Raw genomic sequence first — 10,185 nt, 5'->3', positions numbered from 1 at the left:
ACCAGCTACATTACTGTTTCCTCTGTCCATTTTTTGTTGTGTGTTCCTATTAAGCAGGGGACAGTGGGTCAAAACCGACAGGTAAACATTTTTTCATTTAAAACTTGACCCGCTGTGGCTAATATTCTTTTAAATGTGGTTAACAGTAATATTTATGCATATAGGGTGTAGCATATTAATGGAAATGCATTTTATGAAAGTGATTCCATATATTTATGATTCTTTTCAAATATTGACAAAATGTAGATTTTGCCTCAAAGATTGAAATTGCATTTACAAAACCTTTATTGTACAATTTTGAAAGATTAATTTTATAAACACACTTTAAAAACGTGTGATATTTCTAAACATGAAATAGTAAATTAACAATATGTGAGGCTGGATATTAACTTATGTACAGCAATCACAGAGAAATTGTCATCTTCTTCACAATTAGAACACGACTCTGAGCCCACTCTTTGCAGTTCAAACATTGTATCCAATCCACTTTATTCTTGGAACTCGAATACCACTCGCTGCAAAATTTGCAAGCCTACTCGTCTCCTTGGTCACAATCATTCCTATCTCTAAAGGCTGTTGGAGCACATACCCATGAAAGCTTTCATGACCAGAAAAATTTCTTAAGTATCTATAAAGTGAATGGTATCTCTCTATTCTTCATTCCAGATTGCTTCAACAGGGGAAAACAAAATTAAAGAAAGCAGAGTACTCTGTTCAAATGCAGTGGCTGAGTCAGGGAGAAAGGGGAGATGAGTTAAGGGCACAAAGATATATCCCTTACAGTGAAGAGACAGATAATGAAGAGAGGTTTGTGCCATCAAAGACTTCATCTTGTAGATTTTCAATCTCCATTCTAGCAATAATTTGGTTTTTATCATTCAGTTCTCCTTCTAAATTGGTCAGGGTATCAGTTAGAGAAGAAAATTCCACATCCATCCATTCCATCCTGAATAGTTTCTTCTTGTTCCTTTATTTTAGCCTCCAAACTTTCCTCCTTAGCTTCCAGAGATGAGTTCTCATTCTTTAGCAATGAATTTTCTTCATTTTTCAACAAAGTTAGCCATCAAAAGCAATGCATTAACCTTTTTGTAAGAGAATTATGCCAGCCGAAACTGACAGTAAGAAGATCCAGAGGAGGAGGACTTTGCCCCCAATACCTGCATCTTCTGCCAATGAGCACCATGCACGAGAAAGTGAGGGAACATTCCTTGACAGTAAGATACCACAGAGGCTAATACGTTCTATCAATATTTTAATTGGCCATCTTGATTAGATGTGTGGGATTAGAATTGGGGCATCAGAGAAATGATAAGGTGGTGCTGCAATGAAGGCCAGTATGGCTATGAGACTGTGGACTGTCAACTAAGTACATATAATTCAAGTTAATGTCTGTTTCAGGGGTTTTGTGTACAATGAAATTAAATTTTGTCTCATAGGTCATTATGTTGAGCAATTTAAAATTATTTTATTCCCTTTCTTTGAAAAAAGTATTTAGTGGTTCATTCCGTGATTAGCATGGTTCCCTGGTCAAGAGCACATATTTAAATTGAATATTTAGTATTTTTATTTGTGAGAGCCACTAATTTATTTATTTAACCTATGTTTTAGGTACTAGGACTCACTTCAGTAATGAGAACACTTGCGGAACCAGGAGCCCATTAAAATAAAAAAATAAATACTTTAGAATCATTAGTACATGGTTTGCTGAAGAAAGTGGGACTGAGACAAAATAAAACATTGCAGGATGGCACAATGAAAAAATTTTATTAGACCTCTTTGAGCTTTTTCTATTTCAAAAGAGGTTAAAATGAGCCAATTTCAAAAAATATGGTAAGGATATTTAATTCACTCCCTTTTATTTCTGTTGTACCTTGCTTTTCTTTCTCAGAAAAAAATTGGTAAGCTGACCGTGATAAGAACGTGAGTTTTCTTGATTCAGGCCACAAACACTTAACTTGTGATTTGTGAATCATCAACCCAAATGAAACACAAATTGGAAATGGAATTCGTTTACATTCAAAGGGCATTTGTTTGTTAACTTGTTGACAGTCAATAGATTTAAGTGAATGCAGAGCACCAGCGGTTTGATTATGAATTAGGAAGCTTACATCATCCACGTCTTTGCCATTATTGATCGCTCACTCTATACTTATGATTTTTCGTGGTTATTCATCGCATTTAGGAACACTTTGTTGATGAGATCCTCATGACATGAATTTGCATAAATTCCGAGGAAATAAATGAATCTGGTTGTTTGTTGATATGAACGTGGCCATTACCCATGGTCAACAATTGTTAGATATCTTTACATATACTTTTACTTGCCTTATATCATTCTAAAATAGCTGCCATGAGTTGATGCATAAAGGACAAATGCCGTCCACAAATCAATGAAAGAAATGATAATTTCATATTGATATTATAATTTTACAGTTACCTTAACTTAAGCCTCCGATAATAAAATTGATAAATCAAACTTTTAGTTTAAATTTCATCTTGAGATTTAGTGCATTGGCTGGATTGCACCCATGAGGCAATAGTTACACCGCTGGAAGGAGAGGAAGGGGGTTAGAACTACAAGGGGATCTCACATTCTAAGTCGATTCATTACATGTACGACTCACGAATATTGTAATTGTTGTACGGTGCAAATTTCTTCTGGTAAGTGACTTTCGCTCCTCACTTTTTTGAAGTTCTCCAGCATCTGCCACCAGAACAGTGTTTAAAGAAAGGCCAAATTTACCCTTTAATAAGAGCCCATTTCAGTTAAGAACCATAAAAATAATAGTTTCTCCAGGTTGGAACAAATTTCCATCTCAAAAAAATGACTGGTGTTTAACCCCTTAGCTGTGGGATTACTTGATTTAAGCTAACACCCTGTGCGGGATAGAACCAAGAAATACTCTTACCTTTAGAATGGCCAAGTGTCTCATAAGGAATGGACCCTTAAAATCCAGTCAAACCCTTCTGTCTTTCTTAACCAAAGGATGGGCCGACATTGGGGCACTTGTCATGGTGCCCAAATGCGTTCACAGCGTGGAGTGGGAAGGAAACAAAACGAAATGGGCAGTAGGAAAGAAAATTGCGGGAGGCCGTGAGGGAAGGCCAGGGATACTTAAGCCACTTTAGCAATCCCTTCATCGAGGGAAAGTCTCTTGGGCTCTACCCAGATAGCAATAAAAAATTTGAGCGACTGGTGTTGGTAGTTGAGCAATGGTCAAACGTTGAAAAATGTTTTTCCCGCAGTCAGCGTACAACCCATTAATTCTTTCTCCAGGTTGGAATAAACATCCTTCTCAGAAAATGGCTAGTGCTCAAAAAAAGTTAAAAGAACTTATTGTACTAATTATAGTTTTCATACTCGCCTGCAGAAAGGGCGTTAAGAACTTTTGCCGGGCCATACGAAATGGCCTCTTGAGAGTGGAATCGGTGTACGCCAAAATTTTGGGTCAGGCCATAAGAAACTTACGGCCAGCCTCATGTATGGCCCCAGTGTATAGAACGGCCTCATTTAACAGAATGGCCCTGCAGGGTTCAGGGGGTCTATTCACTAGCTCGAAGCTCCCGTTCTGGTAGCTTCGAACTAGCTACCACAATTGGCTACCTACCGTATTCCCTAAGGGTGCGATTCATAGACGGCACTTTAGGCTAAAGTATACTTTAGCCGGGCTAAAGTCTGCTTTTTCCGTTTCATAAACGCCACTTTAGAAGAAAAATGGCCGAATCGTCACTTTACCGTAAAGTGCCCAACCGGAGCTCACTTTAGAGCTAAAGTGTCCTTTACGGATAAATAAATATGGCGGCACCGGCTGTTATTGAAGTTGAAATATGAAGATATTTGGGTTACGGAAATGAATAGGAACTAATTTTTTGGTGAGAACACAGCAGCAGAGTGGCGTGTTTCAAGGAATAACCAGACACGTAATATATGTCTTTTCCCTGAAAATATATCGTGTCGGTATTGATGGAGATGACCCATTTCTTATGTTTCGAAGTTAAACTATCGGTCGTGTGATAATTACAACACAGTAAGTGGTTGGACATATTGGCATAATTTATGTTGCATTTGTACACAAGCTAATTGTTAAGTACTTCTGTTATTTATGCGTTTATGTTCCATGATTTTCCTAAGATACTTGAATATGATAGCAAAATTCTGTTTACATTGGCGTCAATAGCCTTCGTACGCGAAGACTTGATTTTCATGTCGTTTGGTCAGCCAAATGCTAGCTTTCTATACCTTGCATTGCATTTTAAGCGTTTTTATTCAAATTTAGCTTAATGTACTCTTGCCGTATGCCTCCATATCACGTTTAACATGTTTCTGTGATTTTGAAAATATATTGAGTCGAGTTTCTGTTTCCTTTTTCGACTATGCATTTGAATATTTATAATGATGATATAAGATCTCGTCATGAAAGGCAGCAAAAAAATTAAAACATACTTTCCTACATAATCATATTATCTGCAGCAAAGCAATGTTTTCTCGAGGATGTAGGATTATTATGAAATTTCATTTACACAGCATCACAGACTTCATTGACATTTTTTACTATAAAATTCGTGAATGGATACTCGGGTTAGGTATTCACATATGTCGAGGCATCATTTGAAGCAGACAAAGAGATATATATTGATATAAATCCATTCTCACATTCAAAATGTTTCATTGTGTGGCCATTCATTCATTGGTTTTGATGATGTGGGTATTCTTGAATGTCCATTTCTCTAGTATAGTATGTAACGCCTTAGCTCAACATTCTAAGAATTAAAATATTGGTAAGCAGAAAAGAATTCAGCAAACACCCATACCTCATTCAAAATATGCGTCCAACTGAGACAACCACTGATCGGTATATCTTCAAATAATTGGTACTGTTTCAAGTTAACGCGAGAGAATTTCACTATTTCACCCACCTTCAATGAAAGTACACCATCAAACTTCGCCTAGCATGTAGTCCTAACAACCGTTTGCAGTTAATCATAGAAAATGTCGTGAAAATATCATCATTTGAATATTTACATCGCTGGAAACATCGAAGGGCAATGCACGAAGCTAATTAAAAGTGAGCTTTTATTCAGCTAACTCAGTCATTAACGTACAAAAAAGGTAGTGGGGAAAAGCTTTCAATGATGCAGTATTCATTTACATTCGCACATAATATGAGAAAACGAGAAAATGCAGCTTAATAAAATCTTAGCAAAATACAACACGAAAACCCAGTCGCTAGAAACAATTGTAAACAAGTACGCATTTAAAATCGTGTGTCATCTTTTTCTTCACTTTTTCGCAGCGTTCATTGCCAACACTCAAAATTTCAATGCACGATCGAGACTTTAGGAGCTAAAGTGCCACTTTATAAAGTGAGATCCTTGAAACGACTCTGCATCGAACTTTAGCTAAAGTCTCACTTTACCGTAAAGAGAGACTTTGTTAAGTGAGCAATTTCAGTGTCGTCTATGAATCGCACCCTAAGTGGGGGTAGCTACCTCAGACCAAAAATTGCTGGTAGTTTTCTCAAACGGGATATGGAATATGAGAAATATTTCTTGTGAACTTAGTTTTTAATTTTAGATGAAATCTGGTAACACAATGCAATCATTCGTTTCATTGTGTTACCTGCAGGAAAATCATAATGTCGTTCTCGGCTGACCATTTCTTGTAGTTGAAATCAACATACTAGAAAATTACGAAATGCTGAGTGCCTTTATCTTCATTGTTACAGAAATATGTAGAAATAATTGTATTAGGCTGTGGCATATATATCAATTCAATAGTGTCGATCAATGGAGCAAATGTCACTAATGTTTATTATAACCACTAGATCATGTAATTATCGTGAAGAGAAAATACAAGTTAACTACAAACACATAAAACCAAAGCAAGGACATTGTCGTTCTAATTCCTGAGAATTTTTCACTAATGTGTCACACTTTGCTACAATAATTTTGATTACCATCTGTTTCTGAGCAGAGATTGTTCCTTCTTGCACTGCGAAAGAATATCGCAATTACAGGTGTATACGATAAGTAGTATTATTTTTTAAATTTCATTTTATTTTATTTTTATCACTTATCATGTATATAATGTTTTTATTTTTTCATTTTAGACTCACAATATACTTCAAACAATATTGACACAAAACTCTGTCGTGCCATTCTCACAATGGCTAATTTAATTTTTAAAAGGTTTTATGAATCAGTATTACATGCCAACAGCCAACCCTGCACTACTGCAAGTGAGGACATTTCATTATAACTTGACCATCACAATGATGAACCAACCTACATTGTTCCTTCTCTCAATATTAATGTCATGTACCATTATTATTCTTGTGATGACTTCCTGCGTGGTCTTAATGAATGCCCATGATTACACTTTTTCAAAATTCAAAACAAATACACCACCCTGACAACCAGCACTGAAATTAAATGGGTATATAAGGCCTAAGACACTCAAATGGGAGCAGAATGAGATCATGAATGCATTCATTCATTGGAGGAGCATGAAATGTATTAATATCTATCATAAAACACCTTACATTGCTATACAAAATAATAATTGCCTTCTCTTAGATGGTCTGCATCTATGCAGCTCTAAACTCTCTTCACAAAATCACTTCAAAACAAAGATCATTGCTGAAAATCTACGGGAAAGTTTACCATAAATGCATTGACACTTGCAAAAATTAGTCATCCATCTCTTAGCAGAGGATGTATTGGCATTGGTAATCACTTCAATGCATCAATTTGTACCGCCACTAGAAAACTGTTTATCGCAACATATATAATAATCACTGAATGCGAGTTTTGTCTCCACTTCAGTAATGACTTCATGCAAAATAAGACTTCACGTGAAATAAAATGATTAGAAGCAGCATTTTACTTCTCCAAGTGATGAAATCAACTAGTTAACGTGATTCATAGTTCACTCCAAAACATACATGTTTAGTCAAGGAATTTATCACTCATTCCCTCTACTTTGTTAAGAATACAGTAGTTAAAGGCTAAAAAATAATTTATGCAGCATTCGTGACCTTATCAAAGAAAATATTTACGGACAACAGCAAAAATAATAAACAACTTTCTTGTTTACCAATCCATCGCAAGTTATTCCAAGAAAAATACTGATGGGATAGAACATAAGATTAGCAACATGCACCACTTGGCTCACGGTGGTTTCCTAGGAATTTCCATGTAATTTGATGGAAGCTAGCTGAAGCGCGGAATCCCAAGGGTGTGCTTTGTGAAGCTACCCTTCGTGGAATTTCTTCTACAGTATCTAGTTTGAAGCCACGGAAGTAGTAGCTCCACATCCCATAGAGAATACGGGTTGGAGCCTCATAAGCTACGAGTAGCTTCTGCTAGCTCTTTCGCCGGTGCTTCTGCATTAGGAAATACAAGTGGGAGCTAGTAGCTTAATTAAGCAGCTCATTGCCAGAAAGCTACCACGTTTCAAGTTAGAGAATAGTCTTCCAGGGCTCTATCACTATGGTGTATTTCTGTGTCTTCATTTTGTTCATTTGGTGCTTGTAACTAATGAATTTTAACTGCGGCAAGCCTAGGCAGAATAATAATGCAACCGCTTCCCATTATCTTCTGAAGCCCTTCCTGCATGAATACAAGTAGGCCACTTACAAACGCAATTAACATGAGAAAAAAGCTGCTGTTATTGCTCTCCTTAAGTCTTTTGTTATGTTTACTAGGAGGGTAGTTCAGGAGACATTTTTCACGTAGCACTAATGAAATGGTCCCCTATGGGATATTTTGTCTGCACGGTATTTCGGGGAAGTAAGGTAAGGAGGGATTCCAATCTCCGCATCGTAAGGGCTGAGGCAGGAGGTCGAGGAAAGAAGATACGGGGATATGAACAAATAATAGGCCAGTCACAGGCAATATAAGTCCCAAGTGAAGGGAATCAATGTAATGCTTTATATGATACATTCAAAGAGCATATTTCACCTGTGGAAATGTATAAAAATGGTTTAATAAAGAAATACTACTTCTTTCCTGGGACAGCAATGTCGCTTTCAAAAATAACATGGATATGTTCGTGAAAAATTTTCCGTGGCATATCTGGCAGACTAACGACGGATTACTGTGGCATGGTGAGGCGGTGTTTCCGCTTGAAAAGCTGAGTGATCATGCACTCTCACGGAAACAGATCAGTATGACATCCTTGGTCAATAAATTGAAGGAAACATGTGCATATGAGAAGAGGCTAACAGATGTATGCAGACTCGAGAGATGCAGATGGATACGTGGACTCCTGATGCATTGGGTGGTCGTGGACATGGTCTTCTCTTTGGGGTCGAAAGAGATGCATTGTGAAAAACGGTTTCCTTGCAAGAAGAGAATGTCCTGGAGAATTTGTGTTGGGTGGCTCTGTTCACTATGGAAGGTGAGCAGGCAGTGGGCACGAGAACTGTCTCTCAAAATATGGATGACCACTCGTTGAAAAGAGCCATCCTCACTCATCAGAGAGCAAAATACCAATAGAATAACTTAAGACTTGGAAGATTGACGTAAGTATGCTTACTGCTGTCACCATACCTACATATCGTTTTCCTACAGTTTATGGCTAATTTTATCCATAACAAACAATCATCGGGTTATTCTTACATATTCTTAATACCAATACATTCTTTCTTTTTGTGCCTTGCAGTTCTAGGCCAGCTCTCAGTCCCTGGAAATGTTGTTGCCCAAATGGACCCAGAAGTATTCCAAGGCTCGGAAACACTTAATGGCTCCAATGAATCTGAACACAATACACAGGTTGAAGAATATAAAGAAACAGTGAAAATCCACTGCATAAAGAAGAGAAATGAAGAGCTAGAGCAAAAATTCATGTTATCACAGGTTGGAATGTATTTGAAGTCTTTGTGTGAGAAATTTTTGCTGGGACAAAAGAAGGATTTCATCTTAATGTTTAAGAAATGTAAAAGTAAGTGAATAAAAAAGCAACATGATCTAAGATCATTTAGTTTATGTCTGTAATTCTTATGGGATGGAGGAATCTGAAAATTTTGCAGCTGACTATTCATGAGTGCATATTTCTGTTTAACATAGATTTTGATACTAAGAGAGCAGTTTATCAGAGATTATAAGGAACTATTGAACGACCCTAGTATTATTTTTGGGTCCTTCACTCCCCGTAGTACTATGAGTATGTTAGTGACCATTGGGTTTGTTTCTTAAATTATCGCCGATAGTAATGGTGGAATCCCAAGAAAACACGTCATCTTATATCCATTAGCTGAGCCAATTTTCCATATTAATTCCAATAGTGATGATATTTTTTCGTCAATTCTATAAAAAGGTCTATGCAGTTATGTTGTGAATGATTTCCTCATAAGTGATAAAAGGCAGGTGAAGGCAGAGTCAATGTGAGGAGGAGATAAGATATCGCGGACTGTCCACCTTTATGGACTCAATGCTTCTCCATTTCTTCTTTGAATGCTGATGCTTATCGCGAATGTTTAAGTATTTGAGAGCAATGAGAAACGGATCAATGGACTCACCAAACTTTTATTGAATGGCACAAAAACTCAGTGACATCATGGCAAATTTAGCAGTGAAGGAACACTTTTTCCTTGACACCTGGCTTAATTGACAAGTGAAATATCACTCTATATTTTTTGTTCCAAGTGATGTCTGCATATTTTTACATAAATATTTTTTTGGTCACGAATATTTCTTGGTAGACTTGAATTTTAGACGTTTTGAGGCACCGAAATTGATAAAAGTGTAACTTAATTATCATGTCATTTTATAACAAGCACACCATTGCAAACAATTCATATCGCCCAGAAACATAATAGAGACTTCTAGTTGAACTTTCAGTTTGCATGAGAGTAAATAAGTTCAGCTTACATGAAAGACAATGTCTATCTTTTTTACTGTAGTAAATTCGATTATCAAAAAGAATTTTTTATTTTTTATATTATTATATTATTAAAAAACAGCCAACGGAGCTTTTACATTGCATAGAACACTTAAAATCTTCAGCTTTCACAAATATAAATTACAAGTAGAATAAAACAAAGATTCAGAAGATGGCTTTTCGAAGCTGGCTCTTGAATCATCTGATGGGAACTGAAATATCCAGGGAAGGGTGAGTTGTCGAAAGTGTGTTGAAAAAGGTAGGGGGTCTGCGAGAGAGTGATCTCTGGGAGAGCGAGGGAG

The 10,185-nt window shown here is 36.7% G+C and overlaps 1 long non-coding RNA gene across 2 annotated transcripts; it reads left to right on the top strand.

Moving 5' to 3' along the window:
- Window positions 1-269: 269 nt before the first annotated feature.
- On the top strand, window positions 270-8,974 carry LOC124173338. Of its 2 annotated transcripts, none has more exons than XR_006868504.1 (4): window positions 270-1,193; window positions 1,609-1,830; window positions 8,020-8,525; window positions 8,666-8,974. It is a non-coding gene; the product is annotated as an uncharacterized LOC124173338 (long non-coding RNA). The 2 variants fall into 2 exon arrangements; XR_006868503.1 differs by having other exon boundaries at window positions 270-1,214.
- Window positions 8,975-10,185: the final 1,211 nt, after the last annotated feature.

Source organism: Ischnura elegans (assembly GCF_921293095.1).
Source record: "Ischnura elegans chromosome 13 unlocalized genomic scaffold, ioIscEleg1.1 SUPER_13_unloc_4, whole genome shotgun sequence".
Taxonomy (NCBI): Eukaryota; Metazoa; Arthropoda; class Insecta; order Odonata; family Coenagrionidae; genus Ischnura; species Ischnura elegans.
Note: the sequence above shows the minus strand (reverse complement) of the source record. Positions and strands in the feature narration are given on the sequence as shown.